The following is a 24,721-nucleotide window of genomic DNA, read 5'->3' as shown; positions in this document are numbered from 1 at the left end:
TGTTTTTTTAATATCATATTTTTTTAAAAAGTATTTTTTGAGAAAAATCTCTATTTAAGAACTTTATGAAACCCTTATTTTACGTATGCCCTTAAAATAATGAAAATAATACACTTTCAATAAGTTTTTTTCACTTTTTAAAGTATTTTTAAATCATATTTCAATTACGTATTCTATTTAACTGGAATGTACAACTAACCAATTTTCGAAATTATTTGAGCAAATATTTTTTTGTTTCTAAAATGTATTATATGTTGAACTTTGTATCTAAGAAATACAATTTTCCTGATTCTAACTACTGTGCAAATAAAATGAAAAAAAACCACACAATGCACAAAAAACTAGATATTTATTTAATATTTATTACAAATGGTATTGACAAATTTAAAGCTAATTAAAGCTATCAGGATGCACTGAAGGGTTTCCTGGGGAAAAGTGATGCACAATAATTAAAGTCCCTGACCCGCTGTCATTATCCCAAACCGTAGGCCACCCCTGACTTGTCGACCTCCTTACTATATGCCCCAAACTTGTGGCCGGAGAAAGTGCTTTCGCCGCAGAATATTGGCCAGGCAATTCACTCTCTCGCAGCTCAATTAACCCCCTCGTCCGGCAGGCTGTGGCCGGGATCCGGGGAAATCCCCGTAATTAAATGCAAGCCACATGCTTGGCTGACTAACCCACAACCTGCTGCAGCAGCACCACCACCGCATTCCACTCGAACTGAAGCACTTGTCCGACATACACACATCATCTCGCAGGCGGCGGAAAATCGAGAAGAAAACGATGACAGGCGGGCGAGTGGAAAAAGTTGTTCAAGTTACTACCACTGAAAATGCTTTTCAGCTGCCGCATGGAGATCCCTTTTTAATTTTTCATGGCTGCCTCGCTCAAAGTCAAAGCAAACACGAGACTCGACTGAAAGTCAGAGGCTGGGGTGGCTGGGAAATGCATATGCATATACTGTAAGTCATACTTAACCCATCGCAAACACATTTCCCGGCACTCAGCTTGGATTTTGACTATGCTCATCTTTCAACTCGTGTCCAAAATTCAAAATTCCCATACGCTAAGCGTGAAAAATGGCTCGAGATGGGCGAAAGGCGAATGGCGTCCTTCTTCAACTCCGCTGACCTGCCAGCCGATCAAATATTTGCATAGTAAATGGTTTTTATTATTAACTGTGTAAACCTCCATCTAGGAGGCTCCGTCTTCGCAGCTGCCTTCTGTTTTTCCCGCTGGTGTCCAATTTTCATAAAAATGCCGTAACAAAGTTGTTAAAATATTTGCCCAACTCTCTCTAAGTGGGCTGCTTAGCCCGTGTTGGTTGGTCAGCATCCCAGTTCCAGGCCCCTTCCCACGCGGCGTATGCGTTATACACAGGAATCAATTAAATCATCTGCATGCTTTTAATTAAAATTCTCGTTGAGTTACATAATTGAGTCGGCCCATTTCGTTGGTTTTTTGTTTTGGGTATGTTCGGTTTCAGGCATGTAAAGAAAAAATTTACGAGATGATATTAATAAATAAAAAATAAAAAAATGTCAATAATTAATAAGCCCTAATATCCTTTTTATTGAGGATATTAAATATTTGTTTTGTTTGCTTTTCTCTCTATTTATTTCTTTTCTTTTGTCAATGAAAATTAAAGCTTATAATACTTTTATTTCAGCACTAAAAATATTTTGTATTAAAAAGAATCTATTAATACAGAGTTTTCATAATCGTTATTGTTGTACAATTTTTTTAAAGTCATCTTTACTTTTACGTATTTATAATTTGTTTGGTTTTGTTTTTAATAATTTGTTTTTATACTATCATGAACTGTTAAGTGCTACTCCAAGAATGACTTTCTTTTTAATTTGATTAATGCTGGGTAGCAGTCAGTCGTTAGTTCATCCTTCAAGCCATCAAAGTTAACACGCCTTGCCCACTTTTACGCCCTGCCCTTTGCGGCCAACCGTTTTTCCCTTTTCCCGACAGCCATGCACAACACTCACGTAAATAAAGCGCGAAATTTAAAGCTTGAATCTCATTAAAATGGTTTTATTGCCAAGGCAAATGGCGGCAGAGAAAGGGCTGAAATGCCGGGGATGGGTTGCGAGATGCTTCCAACCCGTTACACATTTATTTTTCACCCATCCATAGTTTCATTCCGATGAAGTCGGCGCTGCGGGTGTCAATTTCATTGCACGCTGCTCACTTTGAAGTTGGCCCAAAAGGGGCGAGGGAAATGGGGGGAAAATCGGTCGAAAATCGGGATGGAGATACAGTTGCCTTAGCACAATTGAAATCGATAGCAGAAGAGTGAAAAACTACGGGGCGTGTTGGAAAAACCGCTCAAACTCAATTTGGAGCCGTCCATATATTTTCCCTTGTCCCTTTTTGGTTACCCATTTTCCGGAGTGGGGGAGAACCAATAATTTTCATTCCAACTTGGCATTTTTTGGCGGCTGCCAGACGCAGCACAAGCATATGACTTCTTGGTGGGGACTGTGGAAGGGGAATTCTCCAAAGGATTTCCAGCAGGCTGCGAGGGAAAAACCGTTTAAGTGGAAAATTACACTAAAATAGACACAAAATGCTATTTGTGGGTGACTGGCCAACGAGCAGCAAGGGTCTTTTATTTCTGCCTGTGAAGGCTACGGGGGGAAAACTGTGGAAAATGGACCAGGGAAATTCCGACCTGTTCTTGACGTCATGTGTTGGTCTTGCTGCCAGCCAATGCACTTGGGCTGAGTGGATGCGGATAAGATGAGTGGAATCCATGGAGTGTGTGCTTCAGTCAATAAACACGTTTATGTCCACAGGACATAAGCCATCTTATGAAGAATGAGTCAATTTACTAGTAATAAATACAAGTTAATTGTTAAAAAACACTTAAAATAGGGCATGGTTGAACAGGATATGTTCAAAATAAGGTTTTTAGTATCAGTAGATAATAAAAATATTTATAAATATAATAAAAGAATTTTATATTTTTGTAATTATAATTTCATTTATGCAGAATAAGTTTTGGGATATATATATTTTCTTTAAATAGTGTACTTACATTAAAAGTAACCACTATATTTATATGTGATATCTCGATCCGTTTTGTATGCGTTCAATCAGCGTACTTCTGGCAGCTCTGCGACAAATATCTTTTCTCGTTATCCCATATCTCACGGATACTCCCAACGCGAGATGGAAAGAGCCCATTAAAGCATCATTCAGTCAGTGACAGCCTCGTTTCGTTCCTTCGAATTTTCCGTTTGACAGTTCATTTTGTAGTGAGTGACGTTCAACGAAAAACAAATAGCAGAAATAAAGAAACGTCCAGATGGAAATTTTAAAGGGCAGAGAGCGCCTGACAGTTGGCCCATGAAAAATGCAGAAGGCCCAAAATAGTTGGGGGGAAAGATGGGATGCAAAGCGATGAGGCATTTAATTGTTTTGAGAGTTGCGATGGCGAATAAAAGTTAAAGTAAAGTGCAATTTCTGTGTTGACACTTGTCTGCAGAGCACAAAAAAAAAAGGGAGAAAGGGCGGACAAAATGTAGCTGCAACAATCAAAAGTAAATACAAATAACAAGTTTTGTGAGGCAGCCACTTATGCATGTCCTAAGTCCCGTGTCCCAGACAAGATGCGACACTGAAAGAGAGGGCAATTGTCGGGGAGAAAGAGACGGCATTTGCCGGGGAGAAAGAGAGGCTCAGCAGCCGACTCAGAACAACAAGGCAGACAGACCGTGACTGCACATAAGGAGCGGGCTCATCATCATCCTCATCATATGCAGCCGGGCAAAACAAATCCTTATGCCACTACACATCCTTGTGCGCTTGTCTATGCCCTGGCTTATGACCCCTCGTTCGTCCTGCGTCCTTCGTCCTTTGCCATCGCCTCTTCCTGGCAAAGGGACAATGCGATTCTTCTGCACTTTTTCCTCTGCTCGCTCGTTTGTAAGTAAAATCCCTTTGGCTCAGCATTTGTATGCCCATCATAAAAAGGACAACAGGAGAGAGAATGAGCCCCAGTCCTCCTTCATCCATTCGGAGTAGTTATTTAGGTAAATATGAATACGAGCATGCCTCTGCGAAATGCAAAATAAACCCGAAATGCACTTCCGCCTTAATGCGTTTTGTTTTGGACAGGGGACAGGCCGAAATGGATATTAGTTTGGCTGATCCCGGGAAGCCCTGGTAATGCCAATCCCCCGTAATTGCGTGTGCCACGACTGCGACGACCCCATAAACCCGGTTTCATGGGTCGCCGGGGGTCAGGATCCAGAGAATTGGGGCTGGGGAATGTGAGAAATTGCTGCAAGTTGGCAGCTTTTACGGCACGTACCCGACTGCTGCTCCCAATTTCCGCCAGAAATATAACACCAGCAGAAGTTCGCCTGGAAATGCAAAGTCCTGGCCATGCAATATGAATGGCACTCGGCATACGGAAATGATATTGCAAAGCTGTGGGAATTGGACCCCAAATGGACGCTCGCCGGGATTTCCATGTCAGATGTAACTGTTTAATTAGTAATTCTGGGCCATAATTGGCCAGGAATTGCTGATGGCTGCTTTTAAAATTCTAAATAAAGTTGGATTACAAACTTTATTAAATTATAAACTAAATGCATTTATAATTTCTATTGTTATGGTATTCAAGGGTTTATAGAAATTATGAGGGGCAAACTTACTACATGTAGACTTGGTGATGCGGAAATTGTTTTCTATGTTTTTTTTAAGTTTTTCGCTAGTGGTAATATATTTATTAATTTAAGAGATACGTGGGAAACACTTTCCTTGCATAATATTCAAGTGATATGTTCCATTAATAATAAGGAAAACATCAATTATGTGGATAATATTAATATGATTCATATTTAATAGCTTAAAGGCTGCCAAATGCGCATAATTCAAAATGGTATGTGTCTCCCTACCATAACAGCGCGCACTTCGTTTATTTTACGCCAAGTGCCTCTTAGTTCTGAAGTTTTCCCACCTCGTCAATTCTATTAAATCTCACGCAAGTTGATCAACGCCATGTCCCGGCTGCATAATCAAGTTAACTTCTGCCAGGCCCGTTTTCATTTCGAGCACTTGCAAAGTGCCAGCCAGGTGGGCCGGGGGAAGGCCTGGGCAAGGATGTCGTCCTGACTAACTACATTTCGGAGTCACATTCGCAACGCAGGCCCCGTGCCAGGCCGCACACTTCTTGCCCGACTAATTCAGGTTGGTCGTGCGTGTTTTAGTTTTAGTTTCTGTGTCAACGTTTCCTCGTAATTTTCCCTATCTAACCGCATCATGGATGGCAAGTGTGTCTGTGCTTTATGGGGTTATTCTGCGTCCCATATCCTGCATGCTGGCGCCTAGCTCATCGCTCTCATTTCGCTGCTCCACTCCGGACTTGGAGGCTGCTCGGCTCTACCAATTAAGTAAAAAATATAAAACGCTGTCAAGGACAAACAAATGTGCATTTTAATTAAATTTTTAGCTTGAGCGCGTGCCATTTCTTGCCGCTCATTTTTGCTGACTCCAGCTCCTTTCGCCTCCCTCCTCGAGCCATTTAAAAATTTGCGAAAATGCGTTTTGCATGCGATGGTAAAAGGGAATATCAAGTATACGCCATGCAGCCTGTCATAAATCACTTGCGAGAAATGCTACCAAAAATGTGCGTCTGCTAGATGGGCACTGGGCGTTGGGGGCTGGGCGTGGCCTAATGTAACACTAACTGTAACTGTGCCAAATACCCGAGCACTAAATAAAATGTCTACGTGCAAAGTTTTTGTCCAACGGCAGCAGCTGTAGGAAGCACCAAGAGAACAAAAAAAAAACGAAATAACAACCAACCAGCAGAACAAAACTGTAGGGAAAATGAACAAATAGAAACCAAACAAGAAGGAACAATATTTTCGATTGACTCGACTATCAGATACCCCTTTATCTGCTGGCCAAACTAAAAATAGTATGCATTTAGATTTAGATAGAAATTCTGTTCTCTAGGTCTGTCTAAAGGCAGTGACGTTACTTAACAAAATATCTTAAAGATACATTATTGTTACATGCTTTTGATCGAAAACCTTATACCCCCTTGCTCTACAAGTAAAGGGTACTTATAAAAGAAGCTCGCAATGGGGGAAATTCCATTTCGCAACCAAGAAGTGGAGTGGCGTGAAGTGATAAAGCGTGCCGAGTAAGAGATACATATTAATTGCTCTTCTGCCACAGGAGCAGCAACAACTCTGACTGTTTTTGTGTTGAAATGCTAAACAGCAAAACTCGTGTTTGTTGCTGTCGCTGGGAAATCTGTAAGTGAGCAGAGCTGGGAAAGCGGTGCGAAAGCCAACGGAAGCTGGGGAAAGTAGACAAAAGCAGATGGCTGTCGGAGGATCTTAGTTTCAGTGTTGCCGAGTACAAAAGCATTTGAGCTGGGCACTTTTAGTAACTGCATATTAAGATATTTATTTCGAGCGGATCATTTTACATTTTCCTAGCACTCAAAGATACATATTAACAATTCTAAAAAAAATACATTTTTAATATATATTGTATTAAATTAATTTACACATCTTAATTATTATTTAAAAAAGTTAAAATACTTAAAATGTATTTTATAATAGCTAGAAAATAGTTAGGCCCTCAGCACTGAGACTTTATTAATACAAGGCTTTTGCTGAAGACCAACTTTGTGCGTTGATTTACGCAGCCTTCAAGTTGACCCTGGATGCCAGATTTATCCCCTAATCCTCGCCGAGATTCTGGCGCTCCTCATTTGGCTTATTCAAGCCCGGCTTTTTGTCGCATCAAATTCAATTCGCCTCAATCAAAACTTATCCCTTTCACGGCTGCCACAAAGCATTTGCTTGCGCCCTGGCACTTGGGGCAACTCGCTCCATTGGCCATGTCATTTGCAATTGCATCATTATCATTGCGGGCGCAGTCCTTCTAGTCCTTCGTCCTTTTCGTCCTCTCTCGCTGGGGGTTTCCTCCGACGTCTATCGCTGCAATGTTGTCTTGTTGAATTATAGCACGCTACGCACTTAATCATTTGCGTTTTCCCTGCCACATCCGAAAAGTTTTTGCATGTCTTGGGTTTAGTTCGGGATTCAGTTGTTTCTGGCAGGATTCCTCGGCAGCCGGGGACCGCAAGGAGCAGCAAGGGTGTCGTCCCAGCGAATGTTTTCCTAGTCGGGGTCTTAGTTTTAGTTTCGGTTATTTGTGTGCGTGCTGCGTGTCCTTGTCAAAAGTAAGCAAGTGTCGCGGCGGTTATCTCCCATCTACTTTGGCCCCCTCGCCAACCGAGTTTTCCAGAGTTTCCCGTTTGGTGGGTCAACATTTCCACCATTTCACAGCGCCCGGCAACCACAATGAGCCACTTGAGGAAAGTTTGCGAAAAACGAAAACGAATTTAACTAAGAACTTTTGACGTTTGGCGACTGCAACCGCAGAAAACATTTTCACTCGGGGGAGAGTCAATAGAACGGGCTTAGACAAAAGCAACAGAAATGCGTGGGCGAATTTACACTTGGCGCTTAAAATGTTGGTCATGGGTAATCTTTTGGAAGTATGTTCCTTATCTTCTCCAGAACTTCGCTGAATTTTCCTATCTTTGAAGAAACAGCCAATTGCCCATATAGTTTTCTCGTGTCTAGTTTAAAAAAAAATAAGTTTTTAGGTAAATCTTTTCAGTTATAGATTAATAAATTGTTTCTTTTTCATATATTAAGTATATTATATTTTTTATAATAAACTATTTATCATTTGAAGGTTTTAATAATTTATGTGTCAAGGATTAATCCCCCTTGTTATTTAATTCCCGTGTAGGCTGGACGTGGGGCATACGGGTCGTATGATTAATATTAAAGTTTCCACCAGAAGTGAGAATTAAGCCTGCCCAGGGAAAGTTGGAAAACATAAGTTTTTACGGAGTGCGTGGGGGAAAAGCAGACGGCAGCCAAAGACACGCAAAAGGTTGCCCCAGAGCTGGGCCGAGGGAAAACAAGAATGGGCGGAAAAGCGGGGAAATGTTGCCGTCTGTTGGCAACGTTTAAATCAGATAAACACTCCTTGCTTTCCCTTCATGTTGTTGCTCGTGTTTTCCTTGGTATTGTGTTGTTTTTTTATGCGGGTATATGTGATTTCGGTGGGCGGTGGTGGGGCCGAGGGAGTGGCAATCTCCTGCTGGTGTTACAATGCTGCAGGAGGCAACTTAATTTCTGTGCCGCTGGCAAGAAATCCAAAATAAATAAGACATTCGTTGTATTTATTGTTATTGTTGGTTCTTACTGATGGTGCTGCAGATTTTTTATGCCAGCCCTCCGAAAAATCTCAAGTTCGTCGAAAGCCTTTAACCCCCTCGAGTGCTTGCTTTCATTTTTATGGATGTGAGCGCACTTTTTTGCTTGTGCGAGCTGATTAATTCATAAGCTTAGTTCTTTGTTTAACAATTTTCATACATCACCAGTTTCCATGTTGACGGAATGCTCAGGCAGTTGTAATGGGAAAACCGAGTAGGGGAAAATGCTGATGATGATGCGATTGTGAATTGATTACAGATGAGTTCACTCGACAAGCGGAATGGGAATTCCCGTTTCAATAACCAGTGGGAAAAGAAAATAAAAGACTTATTGAGTTTTTAGATGTTTAATTAGAGATATCATTAAGGGGAAGTGTGTTTTTGGTTACGAAACACCTAAAACAGAAATTTAGTGGAGGGAAGTTGAAAATAAATACATATAGTAAATTCTTAACCTTTCTGTCAGCATGGTGGTTCCATCATTTTCTAAGAGTCGATTGTCAAGTTATTGAAGGACATCTATCAAATGGGTCTTTACAACATCCGTCAGGATACAAAGATACTGTCGCTGACAGGGTCGCCAGTGCGCTTTTGTGGCTTTGGCGCGCACAGGAAAAGCGATTTCAGGCTTTCCACTCATTGCGCTCACTCAATTGCAAACCATATTTCAATTTTATTTTATTATCACAGGACACGAGCGGATACAGCGATATCCTTTACTTTTATTGTATTATAATGCAACCCCATAGGCGGGACGGCCAGAACGTCTCGTCCTTAAACCCATTTTCCACACATTTTCCCCACATTTTCCACCCATTGTTCCTCACTCCTACACATACCATGTGTTTCAGGATCTGAGGCTGGCTTTTTCGGGCCAAGTTATTGATAGTTATGACACGCCCACACGCACAGATGGCCGCCCACTTTTTGATTCGACCGGAATTTCACATTTTTTCATTGCTCTCTCTCCTTGGCTTTTCCCAATTTTCCAATCTTCCTCTCTGGCTCTGTCCCGGCAATACAAGAATTTTGCATAATTTATTAGGAATATTTAATAAAAAATGCCACAAGGCAAACACTGACGGCAACGGGGGGCGAAAAAAAGGGGGCGGTGGCCGCTTGGCAAACTTTACGCTTCGTTAGCTTCTGTTTCATAGCCCCTTCTCTCTTGCTCCTTTTGTGTGCCACATTTATGCTTTGTTTCTCTTTTTTAACTCACCGATACACTCGCACACACTCAGAGACAAACACACCCACACATATTCGCATGCATTTGCAATGTAGATTCACTTTTGTGAATTTATGGTGGAAAAACTCACACGACAATGAAAAGTGGAGGGGGGAAGAACCACTGAAAGCTCGCCAAGTACACTACCAAAAAATATGAAACAGTAATAAATTGGAGCTGGATTGGCTAACACTAAAAGCGTCATAAAGTAGAAAGGTATATTAAAAACTAAAAAAGCAGGAACAAAACCATTTTAAAACAATCTACTCTTGACACATCTAATATTTTAAGAATAAACAACTTCTAAATAAAATATTGTATCGGTAATTATTATCAAAAATTAGCGGTATTAACCTAATATACAACGTTAATTACAAACCAGATACAAAGATAGTACATGATACATGAGGTATTCATAAATTGTAAACAAGTAATGCCTCCTTATATTTTAAAAAATGTTCATACGCATCTGCCCCGTCACCGGAGAATCTTCCCAAGAGCCTTGGTTAAATTTAACTTTCTGAATTGATTTTTTCAGCTTCTTTTATAGTTGATACGCAATCGATTTCATTGCGTTGGTAAAAGGTGTAACGCTTACGATTCCCCGCCCATCCCCCGCAATCGGCGTGTGTGCAGTCCTTTTAACATAAATCATTGCCACGAGCCGGGACTTGGTGGGGGGAAAAATCCTTTCGCATTGATTTGATTTGGAATAGTTGAAGCATGAAGTGACAGCTGAAATATCGCTTTACATGCGCCACCAACGATGACGATGATGGTTGAATCGCTGCGTTGGCAGCAGTCACAGGGAGTGGGAATGAGATGGGCTGTAATGCTGACAACCCAACGTCCCTCTGATTAGTCAGTCAGCATTGCACCTATATGTCTCACTCAACACGCCCCTGAAATCCCGCAAACGCTTTCACAATCAACTGACATTGCATCACTCCATCGCTCCATCATTGCATCATTTCGCTTTACACGCAACTCTGAACTTGACATTCTCCACTTGGCAGCTGCATTTTGTTTCAATTGCAGTCAGTTTGCCTGGTTATTCTTTTGATCGACAGCTGTCGTATATGTATTTGGGTTAAAGGAAAATCTTCAATACTATTAAGTAAAGGACTACTAAAATGAATATAACTATGATATTTACGTGAGTTCTAAAATCAATTATAATTGTGCCTAAAAGTATGCAGCAATATATTCTGAGTCATTTCAGAAATGCTATTATTTGGTGCACTAAAACATTATTTTGAATGATTTCAACTTTGTTTAATTTTCAAATATTTGTATTTTTGAATCCGTACCAAAGTGGAATACTCCATAAAACCTTAGAAGGACAATAAAGAAAGGCCCTCACCCTCGTCGACCAATCCCTATCTGTCCATCCCTTCCCATCACTTCCCTATGAGTGTCCTTAATATTGTATACTTACAAAAACGGAGTTTTAAAGTCAACTACGAAGTTGCATAAGTATGCAGCTTGCATTTGGAGGCATTTCGAAAGAGTCATTATTAAGTGCATACTTTGGGAGACCATTTGAAATTAATTCAAAACTTTTTTATTGTTTTCCTTGTATGTGCTAGAAATCCGTCCATAAACCAAACTTCATTCTCCCTTCTAATTTAATATTATAAATACAAAATTTTCTGGTATAAGTTTAATTAAGGTATTGAAGTGAGTCTCAAAATCAATTATAAATAAGCCTAAAAGTATACAGCAATATATTTCACATCAGAAAACCCGATTTACTGCATATATTCACGCACCATTGTAACTAATTTCGAAACAAGAAGCATCCTCTTTTTGTAATTTCTTTATACTTCCCTAGAAATCGTACCAAAACGCAAGCCCCATAAAGCCTTAGAAGAACAATAAAGCTCCACCCCCACCAGCGACTAATTCTTATCTGTCCATCCCTTCTAATTTCCTGATGCGTGCCTTGTCTCGCACAAAGCCTAAGGGTCGGCTGGGGGGCACTCATTAAACCCTCCTGCGGGCATCCTTTATCCTGAACCGGAAATCAGCACGTTTTAGCCCAGCAGAAACAACGGCTCTTAGGCAGTTAAAGCATATTTTTGCGGGCAACAAATCAAGCGTGAAAAGTGTATTAAACGCCGCCTTTTCGGTTCTCTTTGCCTTTAAAAATGTGTTCCGCTGCCTACTTTCTGGGGCTTCGCATTAATACCTCGTTTGTCTTGCCTTCATGCCCTTCTGGGCTTTTTCGGCTTTCTGGCAGCTGCCCTACAAATTGGACAAGTAAATGGGGCCAGGAGCAGGCGTAGCACGCGCAAATTGGGTATCGGTTAAAAGGAATTGAGTGCAAAAAAATATTTGAAATTCTAATCTTTTAGTTTACGCTTGACTGCATCACACAAACACAGACAAACCCCGTGCGAACCTATGAAAATATACACAAAATATGGCTAAAAGTTACGAAAACAGTTGACATTGGCTAAGTGAAACAAGTGAACTGAATGTCATTCAAACTAAAATAATAATTGTTAAGATAATTGTTTTTGGTGCCAAAGAAATTTTGAAATTTAAGAAAGGAATTAAGAAGAAAAGTAATTTATTTATTGTATTCCTACTGTATAAATATTTTCATGCCCCGACATTCTTCGATAGTGTTGGCCCGTGTTTGTGTGCCTAGACACGTGTAAAAGCCAAATATTTTGTTAGTCAATATATCAAAAAACTTGTTTTTTTTATGCATGCTTGCGGACTGTGAAGATGAATGAACAGCCAAAATAAACTGGTACAAAGGGGCAAAAAAATAAGCAAAAGGCAAAAAAGGAATATTGTGTTAAAGGGAGGCAAGCCCATAAAAAAAACACAGTGAGAATTAAAAGCAAAAGTCGTTGGTCTGAAAAGAGCGGTAAGAGGGGCGGGGGCTCCAAAGGATATGGCCAGAAGCCACACCTCCCGTTCACACTTTTGTGCACTGCACTTTGTTTTAAAACAAATACATTTTACGCCGAGACAAACTAACAAACATTAATCAAAAGTTTGCGGCCCGGTCTGAAGGTTGCCCGAGAAAATGGCCAGGAAAATCGGGAAATGGCGAAAAGGGGGCAGCGGCAGGGGGCGCAGGGGGAAGTCCAGTGGTCAGTTGGCCAGCTGTTTGCCCGGCCTCGGCCTTTTCTATATTAAAGTCCCCACCGCATGACGGGGCAGCATTTTCAGGCTTTTAGATACAATAACCAAAGGTCAGATTGTAATATGGGCCAAAAAGGGAATGAGATGGGAAGGCATGGAATGGAAGCTGCTGGGAGCAGAAACTAGGCCGACAGGTGCAGCCGGTGAGCAGGTGGCACTCGCTTTGCTTACCTGGCAATCTGGGACTTGACCTTTGTCCTCGGCCACTTTTTCCACCCCACTCCGGGCGGCCATCTCTGGATTTTCCATGCTGCTACGGAAAATGGCACAAAAGTTCAGAGAATTTATTTTTTATCATATTAGTCAGCCAAAATAAAATAAATTTAATTCATTGACTGTTCGATGGAATATTTTTGAAAGCCTGCATTTTATCAATTTTATTCGTATCCTTGATGCAAAATATATGTGAAATATTATTTCCTCGCTGCCATAATTCTGAAAGCCTATTTGAAATAATCCCTTTTAATGGCAAGGCTCGCCTTTTTGGAATTTAAGGACCAATGATAAAAGCCCACATTAAGAGGAACTGAAAAGATGAACACACGCCCGGCCGCAAAGTCCTTTCCATTGTGCTGCTAGTTCCCAACCAAGGTGAGAGTATTTCATCCGCTTTCTGTGTAATCAGCGTCATGTTGGAAATGCATTTCGCTCTTTTGTGCATTGCCATGCATATTTAAAAGCCCGCCCACACACATTTGTAAAACTGTTTGATTGTCCTGGCGAAAGCTGCAGGCCCTGGGCTTCCTGCCAATCCTACACAATCCCGTTTGCGTGGCACGTGTAAAGCGAAAATTGTCCTTGACTTTGCCCCTCCTCCTGCGCTCCTTGGGGGAGTGCTGTTTAATTGCTAACACACTCCCGCACACACGAATAAAATTCCTAATGAATGCAAATGAATGGCGGACTACGGCAGCAACAACGAACTACTAAAAAGTATTTATTATGCGCAAAAAAAAAATGAAATTTCCATCACAGCATAAGTGGGTTAAAGGGAAGCCCAAGGACAGGGGTGTGGGCGTTTATTCCCCTGTTTGCATATTTGCTCGTGCCGGTATTTGTGGGCACATTTAATTTAAATATTTAATTAAAATTTCGAGCGCGGATTGATTCAGACAATTAAAAATGGCAGGCTCAGCTAAGTGTATTTAACTTGGGAGGTGGGAAAAACGTAGCTCTTATGCCTTGTTAGATACTAAATATCAAAGATATGTATTACATACAAAAAAAGGGCATAATATTTAGTATATATTATATTGGACTCATTTAAACCGTTTAGTGTGATATGAAAAATTTTATGGAATAGCTTTATATACAGTATTTATTTAATAAGATTTAACTGCTGATAACAGACTTAAAGTACAGACTTAAAATAAATCTTTTGAATCCACTTATTAAAGCTTTTAATAAAATATTATTCATTTCGAGTGTTACATAAAACATCGACATATTTGGCAATCTGCTGGTTGAACAGCTTTTGCTGCATTTTGAATTCGGTTTGATTGATCACTTAGCTTATGCCATTAATAATGCAAAAGTGCCAAATAAAATGTGTTTACGCAGCCTTAAATGCCTTAAATGAATTTTGAATTTACAGCCAGATTATTAATTGTTTGATTCAATTATAGTGGCTTACACTTGGCATGGCCTGGCATTTCGGGCTAATCTTTGTTTTGTATTTATTGAAATAAACGCCAGAGCTGTGCGTTTCGTCCTTTGAATTTATAATTTTTTGTGTGCAATTAAATCTGAACCCGGAGTGTGTGTATTTGCTTGGCCATAAACACGATTAAAAATTGTTGGATGCCTATCCGCAGTTCAAATTAAACATCCCAAGCCCGCAATTGCCGCAAAAACAACAGCAACATCACAAAGCACCTTGCGGCGGCCTCTGTGTGTGTCTGTATCTGTGTTTGCCAGAGCCTGTTTGTGTGTGTGCGTGGGCCAGAGTGTGCGTGTGTGTGGCTTTGGTCCTGTTTGCATTAGTAGGCAAGCTCAAATGCTCCGTTTCGTTTCGTTTCGCTTCGCCATTGTTTTATTTGCATTGTTCTGGGCTGCCAGGACTTTGTGGAGGGAGTTTATTTGCTCTTCGGCTTTTATGCGCGCAAATTGTTTACTCTTTTTAGTGGCTTCTATTGTTTCACATCGCAAAACGAGTCAGGATAACGATTGCTAAATGCTCTGCAGGATTGGAAAAGGATTAGATCGATTTTGTATGATCTGGCCCAGGCACTTTTTCGTTTTTCACTTTTTTAGTTGGTTTTTTCTTTTGAACTTATATTTGGTTCATAATTAAATTAATGTTATTTTATATTAAGTACTTTGGTCATAAAAAATATGATATTTTCAGTTTCAAAACTCGTCAGTGAAACATTTTACTAAATAATTTTGACTTAATTTATGTTTCATTTTGTAATAGACTTTTTAATAGCTAAGTTAAGAAGCACTTTCACTTGAAGTTTAAATTAAACTATATTATTTCATGCTTTTTGGTAATGTCTTCAAAATAACTTTTTCATATTATTGCTTAAGGAAGAATGGTCATTCATCAAAATTTGTAGATAGCAAAGCATTGTTTGCTTATGAATGAATACCCTTATTTCCAAACACAAATGTGGTTCTCTTAGTCAAATACTACTGATTGTTAAATAGGCATAAATATTAGTTTAATTAAACAACAGTATGTGTGAAGCAAGAAGGTTAGGCATATGGAGCTAAATAAGGAAATTGAACCATTGCTTTAATACCAGTCCTGTTTTATAAAATCTATTCTCTGCCTTCAGTGCGAAATATATCTCAAAATTGATCTTTGGCTGTGAATGTAAAACTGGCCTATTCAACGCCTCCCACAGCCCGCTATTAACTCCCACCCACCCCCTAATGGGCAAACAATGCTTTCACCCACTTTCACCCGCCGCAGAAGCTCTTTGGACGCTCATGAGCAAAGAAAATGCACTTAGCGCCGCTCCTCTTCCCCTTCCACCCTCCACTGCATAATGGTGCATAAGCGGGCCACGCCTCCCGCCCCCTGATTCTGCCACACGCACACAGATGCAGATGCATATGCAGATGCAGGAATATGGAGGAGGAACAACACTTTCCCCTTAATGTTGCATTCGCCGACTGATGTTTGGCTAGGAAAGCAAAAGTGCATACAAATGCGTTTCGTTTGTAGTCCCCAAACTGCATTCGCTTTTTATGGTAATGCATGTGGGTGGAAGAATGCAATTGGTGCTTGGCATTGGGACTTGGCTGTGACTTTTATTGGCTTTTCAGGGACCGAGGGAGTCGAAAATCTGGAGATTTTTACTCTAAACCAGGAATGAGATGCACACTCTGAAAAGGTTTATTGCACAGACTGCGATTGAGGGTGGAGCGGAGAGAGATATAAATAGCATTATAAGACCCTACAAAGTAATACTACTGGTCTGCATTAATATCACTCCTAAAAATTAATAAATATTGAATAGTATTTCAAAATAATTCCATTAAAATATTAGTATTTCCTTCAAATGTGCTATAATCTGGATCACTTACCCACCCAAAAATTAGATTTAGTTGAAAAGTTTATTTCATTCAGCAGAACTTCTCCATCAATTAGGTTATATAATATATATATATATATTACAAAAATTGCCAAACAAGTTCCAATAACTTCTGCAGTTCCAAGGGAAAATGAATTACAGCTCGAGTGAAAACTTTTCCCTGCCCATCGAACAGCTGTTGACCTTCGCCTTTCAGGTCCTTTTTAGGGAAAGGCCTCCACTTGACCGAAAGTTGGACCATTATGGCAAATGCACAAACACAAAAGCGAAAGTGGAGCACGGATGAGGGCTTCGAATTCAACCACATCAAGAAATATACATACTGATGTACATGGAGCACACAGATGCCCACATATCGATGCTGGTGGCCAGCCAGTTTTTAACTTTTGTAAGTCGTCTTTGGCATTTTTGATCCACTGACCCGAATGCCAGGCCATATATATTCCTGCATGCATATTGATATATGAATAGGTGGAATATATGGCAGTGTGCAGGCACATATACATATTTGATGACCAAATGCTTTTCAATAACAAAACAACAAGAACTGACAGGCACATTGCACAAAAGCCAACAACAATGGGCAAATAAACTATATAGGGAAAAAGTGGGGCTGGGGCATCGGGGAGGCTGGGAAAATGGAAAAGCTGGATGCTCAGTCCTTCGAAATGCGCCTGTGCATGTGTGTGTGGTCAGGTGTGGCACTCTTTTGTGCCGGTGCATCCAGCAAAAAGGTATTAAAAATTCTATATTGGCAATACCTCAGCAGGTACAGTGGGTTTTGCATAAAAAGGAGAAAATAAAATGCGAGTAACCTTGAAGAATTTATGGACTCAAAGATGCAAGAATGCGCAATGTGCATTTTAGTTTAATAAAATATATTTTCTTGTACATCGTAGACCGCCATATAAATCGGAAAATTCCAACAAACACATCTCATTTCCTCTGTTTGCCTATACAACAGCAAAATATTTTCTGGAATTTTAAAAATCGAATTTCAATTAAAACCAAAATGAAGTACAAATATTTATTGCATGCGTTAAATTGGTATTTTATGCTAAGCAAGCATATTAAAGAGAACAATGCCAACGCATTCCCCTGTAGGCCTAATCCACTGTACTAATCCCCCCTTTAGACGTCCATTTCATATGCATATTTAAATACTTTCTGAGCGGACGCTTTGTTATTCAGCATAAATAACCGAAAATAGAGGTGGGTAAGCCCTTAAATTTATGCCAAACTAAAGCCATTGCCTGGGAAAATGGAAAATGAGAAGGGGCTTTCCTTCGGTTTCATCAGTCCGCAGAGCAGCGGGCTTTGAGCGGGCTTAGTCCCAGTCCTGCAAAATGTTTTTAGCTTTATCCTGTCGATTGTCGCCCTTAAAGCCATAAAATAGACCGGTTATTATAAATTGCCATTCGTGGCCGGGCAAACCATAAAAAATACTGCCTTTTTTGGTTTGTTTCGAGCCATCGCTTTTTATGGCCATGTTCTATGCAAATGTTTGCATATTTATTAAAAATAGCAAAGATTTTGCTATAATCCGTTGCATTTAATTGACTGCAACTAACAACTGAAAACTGCCATGTGGGTCACCCGAGAGTCCTTAACAAGGACAAAAAGCCCGGCGCGCAAAATCGAGGGGCGGCTGGGAGGGCAGCCGGGATAGCCAATAATTCATGACCGTGCACAAAGAGCGGGTGGGAAATCCATTGAAAGGCTTTTAATGGGGCTGCGATCGAGAACTGTATTTATTTGCGTTCCCTGATCCGTTACAATTTCAATTATGAGAAATGGACCGAGATGTGTTTGCATTTCATTTCGACGAGTGAGCTCGCTGATGGCGGCATCCATAAATTGTCCTTTTTTACTGTCGCTCCCAACAGGATAAGCTGTTAAACAATGCAAGCTTACACATTGAGGTACTCTAATGTAATTATTTTATCTGCGTTTTGTTATTTTACATACACCATATTATAGTGATTTTTTAAAAAACTAAACTTTAAATGTTATCCTTTCACATCTCAGATTTATTTAATTTTAAGATGGTGGCAGTTTTAATTTAAATTAATTCCTTATCAAACAAAAATGAAAGTTCTTTAAACTTTCTGGCAACTCAGAATGTTTTCCCTGGCCCAGAGCATTCCTTCAGGCTGCGGAAAGGGTAAAAGTTAAATAAAGCAAGTTTGTTTGCCTGGCTAAAAGTTGAACAATTTATATCACAATTTTGCCCTGGTATCAATCCCCCAGCGAGGACATCGTTTTGTCAGTGGCAGCGCTAATAAACAAAGGCTTTCACTTCGTTGATTATTGCCATTGAACTGAAAACGCGACTGCCAGCGACAAAGTGGAAATGCCAATGGAAATGGAAAAGCAGCAGGAGCGGGAGCGGGAGCAGGAGCAGGAGTCCTTGACGAACCACTCCGTCACCAGGAGCAGACTGCTCCGCTATCCGCTATCCGTTATCCGTTATCTGTTATCTGTTAGTTTAGCTGCCACTACATGTTGTTTCAAAGTTTTCCCGGAGCAATCAGCTGGCAGGGAGGATGTGGGGGTGGGCTTTCCCAACTGCTGATGTTGATGCTGCAATTGGAAAAGTCAACGGCTGCCTGCCATGCCAGTGGCAATATTGTCTCTTCGGCTGGAAGGCGGGCTGAAATAAGGGAAATTGAAAACCGAATCGCAGACGGCAGGCAGGTGGAAGGCAAAGGAAATGCAATCAAGTCGGTTACTGTCTGAGCTTTCCTTGTTGTCATAAGAGGATTTCTCGCAAGATTTTTACAAGCTTCGCGGGAGTAAATGGTTTGATATCGAAATAGCCGGGATTTGCTCAGCTCAGTAATTAAAACAAGTAAGTAAAAGAGGTTCATAATCATAAATAAACAGACATATAATTGCAGTATATATAAAATTATAATAAGTTTTCTTTTAATATTAACTTTTTCTACTTAATGTTGTAAGATCGATTAAAACAGCAGATCATTTAAAAATTGTTCGGAGAGAAAAACTAACAAACACAATTTAAATTGGCTTAAATTCTTGACATATTCAATATATATATATTTTGTATAGATTCTCTTTGCTTACTTATCATTAAAAATATTTATTCAGCTTAGATTTTCGCAGCAATAGCTAATTGTTTGTTCAAGAAAGTGTGCATTTAGCAGCTTACATTCAGAAATCACTGTTTGATTTGCGAATAATCACCAAGGCTGAAAATTGTTGACGACAGAAAGCATATATAATTTTTTTGCATTCAATTTGGCAAATGTTTGCGGACCGAATAAAAGTAAATGGCAATGGAATTTGGTGCAAGCGTTGGCATCGCCATTCAGTGGAAAATATTGCAGACCCCGGCTGGTGGCAACCGCCAACCATCGATTCAAGTGCAAATCGAATCAGCCTGGCGTGAAAACGCGACGGGAAATCGTGGCCAAACAAAAAGGGGAAACCCCAAAAACTCAGAAAAAATGTATATATTATGTTATTATTGAGTTTTTGTGGGGCGAAAGTACTTTTAACATATGGCGAGCTGCACTCGGCATTTAGCTTGCGAATTTCTGTGGAAAAAAGGAAGGCCAAATCAAATTTCCGGACCAAAATGCTTTTCCCTGAGGAAAATCCTTTTTCCGTCATCAAACTTGCATCTCGTCGTCTTCGCCGACGTTGCCATGGCAGTTCAGTTGAACAATTAGTTCGGCGTCGAGCTGCTGTTGCAGCCTTCGATCCCGGATTCTGTTCCAATTTCGGTGATTTCCCAGCAGCCTCACCTGCCACTCCATTTCGATACTGCTCTCGAAGCATCGGCGCGGAGAACCTGGCTAAATAATCAATAACTGTCACACAAAACCAATTCTCGGGCTCCTGGCGCCCCAAAACTTTTCGGCTGACAAAAGTTCGGTGTGTCCAAAACACAGACTGAACAAATAAAGTGACGCGCTGCTTTCATTTGTTTTGATTGAGGTTTGCATCTTGTTCAAACAAATGAAGCTGGACGGTTGGATTGCTTGATGAAAAATGGAATATTGGATTGCAGTGCAGCGGAAAGTGAAGGTGCTGGGAAAATAATTTTCGGTCGAGCGAACTGGGAACTTTCAGGTTGGGGTAATTAGTGGCGAGTTGGATACTCTTAGATAAAAGATAAAACTAGCGACATTTTGCCATGAATAAATATATATCTAATGTCTTGTGAGTGGAAAAGAGAATATAATTGTGGCTGAGGCATGAAAAAGACTATATGCTTTGAATTAGGCCATAAAATAATCCCCACAATCCACAGGCCTTCGAACATATCTCCCAACATTAATTTAATTTCTGGAACACATCCCAAAGTCGGTTCGTTGAAATTGATGCCCGAAGCCGACATTTGCCACATTTAAATGCGAGCCATTCGATTCTATGGCTTTGCTTACCTTGCGGCAGTTGATTTCGGTTACACCCCCTCTTTTTCTGGCCAAGAATATGCTGATCAACTTATTCCTTCGACTTTTTTGGGCTGACATTTGCACATTTTATGGTCCATGGCCACAATTTAATGTTCAATGTGCTTTGTTGGGCTCCCCTTGTTGTTCTTGTTGTCGCCGTCAATGCCATTCACATTTCGCTTGTGGGCTAATTTAATATTGTGCTTTGTATGATTTTCACATATTATCAAGAAGTTTTATTGCGGCAATTGAACACGTTGTCAGAGGGACTTGACTCCGTATCGTCGTAAAATTGAAGCACCCCCAGTATTTTTGGATATTTATGTTAAGGATATTGTAAACGTGTGTCGGTGTGCGTATACGTAATATGCGGGTGGCCCTGCGGCTCTGTTTCGTTGTTGCCCGGGTTGTTCACTTTTATTGGCTTTCGGTATTATTGGTTATTGGGATGTGAAAGATTCGAGGGGTGAATGTATACGCATCGCAAAAGGTGCGCGTGCCTGTCTAGCTGCCTGTTATAATTTAACTTTTATTTCTCTATTTATGGCTTAATAAGACACACGTTCACGAGGCTCACCAGCCGGAGCTAAGGATGCTTATCGGGCACTTAAACCAACAGCTTTTTACGGCCCGGTCAGGATAAACGTTTATTTAATTGCCACACAGCAAACTTTCACTGCGATGACAAAACACCACCTGCCTTATCAAGGGCAATAAATTTAGATTCGCCTATGGTAATAATTAGCCCATTGAATCGGTGATTTATCACGCCCCATAAGTGCCCAGCTCAATGAAAACTTATGTCTAAGTTTTGCTGATGGTTGTACAGAAGTATGAACTTATTATTATTTATTATTATTTACTTATTTAAAGTAAAAGTAAATAATTTAGTAATTAAATGGAGCTCGAAAGACAAGCTTAAATTAATATTATTTATTTGTCCTTTTTGGTAGAGGAGGAGTTTGCTTTTAAAATACGTTTTTAGTTTAATGTCTACTGGGCAACTACTTTTTTATTAAAAATATAATTAAAGTTTATTTAAATTACTTATATATAAAAATATAAAACAATTAGCTAATAAGCTGCACTAAAAAATGAGGGCATACGAGTACTACTTATAATTTACCATTTCTAATTTAAACGGATTCTTTCATTCACTTACCGCATACTTTTATAATAAAATAAATTTATGTTCTCTGCGCCGGGAACGGTTAATAAAACTCCATGACGTTCTTTTGGCATATTTTGAGTTCCCCCCTGCAGGAATGCCCCACTTGAAGTCAACAGCAAATGGCAGGACAAATGTTGACAAAGGAAGGCAACAAATAACAAACAACAGCCGGCGAAGAGGTCCTTGACGAAAATGAGAGCGCGCTGGGGTCGGCGCAGTTGAAAGGATGCAGCGGAGCAAATAGTGTGGGGCGCAGCACTAGGCCTAGTTTGCGATTTCGTCCTGAAACTGCAGCTGACCACAGGTCGCGGCCGAGAGGAAAACGGCAGGAAGAAGCAGGGAAAAGCTGGGAAAAGCATAGTCCCCAGGTCACCACGAGCCTGCTCCGCGGGCCAGGCCCCTTGAGAAATAACGCTTAGCTTCTGCTCTTGCTTTATATTTTTCTGGCATTTTGCTCGGAGTTTCCCCACTCTATTCCCCAGTTCCATTCCCTTCACTTCTGTTTTTAGCCGGCTAAAGTCTATTATGCTTGCGAAAATTGCTTTACAGCTGCAAAACAATGCGGCAAAAAAGGTTACACAGCACAAAAAGAACTGCACACAAAAATGAATAATGACAGCGAACTGGAGGGAATGGTCTGGAGATTACTTTTAACTTGTTTGCCTTTCGCTGATAGTGAGGTGAAGGCTGAATACCCTTTCTGAAGCTGAGTAAATATACTTGGAATCGCGGGGACTAAATTAAAAGGGTTTAAAAAATCTAGGGAATGCAAAGAACTATTTATTTTAAAAATTTAAGATTATAATACACTATAGAGTAAGTTAGTTCGTTGCCACCCTCACTTAAAGATTGCCTTCAAAGATATTTTCTCTTTTCTTTTCGCGGATTATAGCAATGTCTGGGACATAATCACCGATCCCCCGAGAGAGGGTATTAAAAGGGAATTTACTATCAAAGTCTCCGGACAGCAGCAGTGAAATAATATTTGCCCCCAACCTCAGGGGGAAGGAAATCGGTTGGGGAAGTGCAGCTAAAATAATTTGCGCATAATGAAGCCGGAAGTGTGAATGCAAAGAATACAAGGAAAGTGGAGGAAAGAACTTCATTATCTGCGCCAAGCAGCTCTTCCAGCCAAAGAAAGAAGAAGCTGAAGTCGAGGCATTCAAGCAGGGAAAATTACACAAAAATCTTTGCCGGGATTTTCTAATTAAAGTTTCGGCAAACGAAACGAAGTGCGGCGCCAAAGTGAAATTAATGGCTCTGCCATTTTTGGCCAGACCGGCTTTTCCCCATTTCCCTCTATTTGCTTGTGTGTGTGTGCGTGTATTTGGCTTTATGAAGTCAACGATGGCAGCGTTTTCGGCCACTTAATCTGTTCCTTCAGTCGAACTCGGCTTTTTCCGCTCCTCTGCCCCAACGCCTCGGTGTGTGCGTAATTTATTTGCAATCAATGCGGCCCTAAAGGACATTATTTTTACATTAAAGCAAGGGCTAGGCCTGTGTGCGAGCTAGAGAGAGACGGAGGGTCCACACAAAGTGGGCCAAAAAAATCGGTGCCAAAAAACAAGTTAGCTACCATTTGGCAGCTGTCACATAATACATCTCGCACCGCGCAGGCATAAATAATGCGGTGGACTTATGGACTTCTAATAGGAACAAATTACTTTAAGTTAGCTCGACTAAATCAGCCTGTGTGATTTAGCTCGTGGGAAATTCTATTATTGGCTTAAATATTATTTTTATATCTTTATCAGGAAGGCATGTTGTATTTATTTTTTCTTCTATTAAAAAGCAATATATTGTATAGGAATAAAATGTAAGAAACTTACATTGTTCTTACAAAATATTCAGCTCCGATATTCACTTAACTTTTGACGTTTTCGAAAAATGTTTGTTTTTTTTTTTATGATCATCTTCTTGATAAAATTCATGTATCTAAATGTTTAAATAATATTGTATTAATACGAATTTGGGTTCCATTTTGTGTTACAATTGTATATTTCTTTAAGGTTTAAAAAAACTTATAATCGGATTACTATTTTTAGTAGATGTTCTTTGTTCCTTTTTTTTTGAGTGTTCGTTGTGGGAAAACATTATCTGTGCGGAGTCTGGATAAACTATTTGTGGGAATCATCTGTGACACGTGAGATGTCACATTTGTGTGTTTGTCATAACGCCCGTTAATGTTAGTTTCATTAGGCTGAGCCAGCCCACCCCCCATCCCCCCTGCCTGAGCAGAGGCCATTGCTCCTGGGGTTCCCATGTTTTCGCTTGCGTCAGAAAGAACTGACAAACTCCATGGAAAGTTTCTCGAACCCCGGGCACGTATCGTGTGTCATAAGCAGGGAAAGCGGCTTCTGTCTTTCGGGAGCGGCAACTGCAGTGTCCGCTGCAGTTGCTCGGTTGGAAATAAAATTATTAACCCCGCTGCAATGCAACATAAATAGGATTAGTGTCTGCAGCAACTGCGCAAGGAGAACAAACACGACTTGGACTCGGATGGCTCGACCCCAGACCCAAGGAGACGGAGCAGCCGGAGAAAGGCCACAACAAAGGCAGCCAGCAGCATTTGCATTTGCATGTTGCATACTTCACGGCGCAGTGCTCACATATGATAAACGGCAACGACAATGCCACAACCACATGCCCACACACACACTCAAGGCCCTAGCTATATCTGTATCTGTGTGTCTGCGGGTATTTCCCTTTTGCAGTATTTGCCTCGTACTCGTTTTGCCTTTGTTTTGGCCGGGCAAAAATGCAGCTGAGTATTTTTCAGCTACATGCAAAAACTTCATTTCATTTCTGCGGCTGTCGTCCAGTGTATTGACCCCTAAACGCCCTCCACATGCGCACTTACCCACTCACACAGATGCGAGCACAAACATTAGTGACAAAGCCATTCCATTTTGCTCACAC

General features: G+C 40.4%; 1 protein-coding gene across 3 annotated transcripts in view; it reads left to right on the top strand.

The window, feature by feature from the left end:
• The window catches only part of LOC108032755 (uncharacterized), a 34,335-nt gene that overhangs the window by 2,676 nt on the left and 6,938 nt on the right, over positions 1–24,721 (top strand). The window lies entirely within an intron of this gene.

This window comes from Drosophila biarmipes, chromosome 2L (assembly GCF_025231255.1).
Source record: "Drosophila biarmipes strain raj3 chromosome 2L, RU_DBia_V1.1, whole genome shotgun sequence".
Classification (NCBI taxonomy): Eukaryota; Metazoa; Arthropoda; class Insecta; order Diptera; family Drosophilidae; genus Drosophila; species Drosophila biarmipes.
Note: the sequence above shows the minus strand (reverse complement) of the source record. Positions and strands in the feature narration are given on the sequence as shown.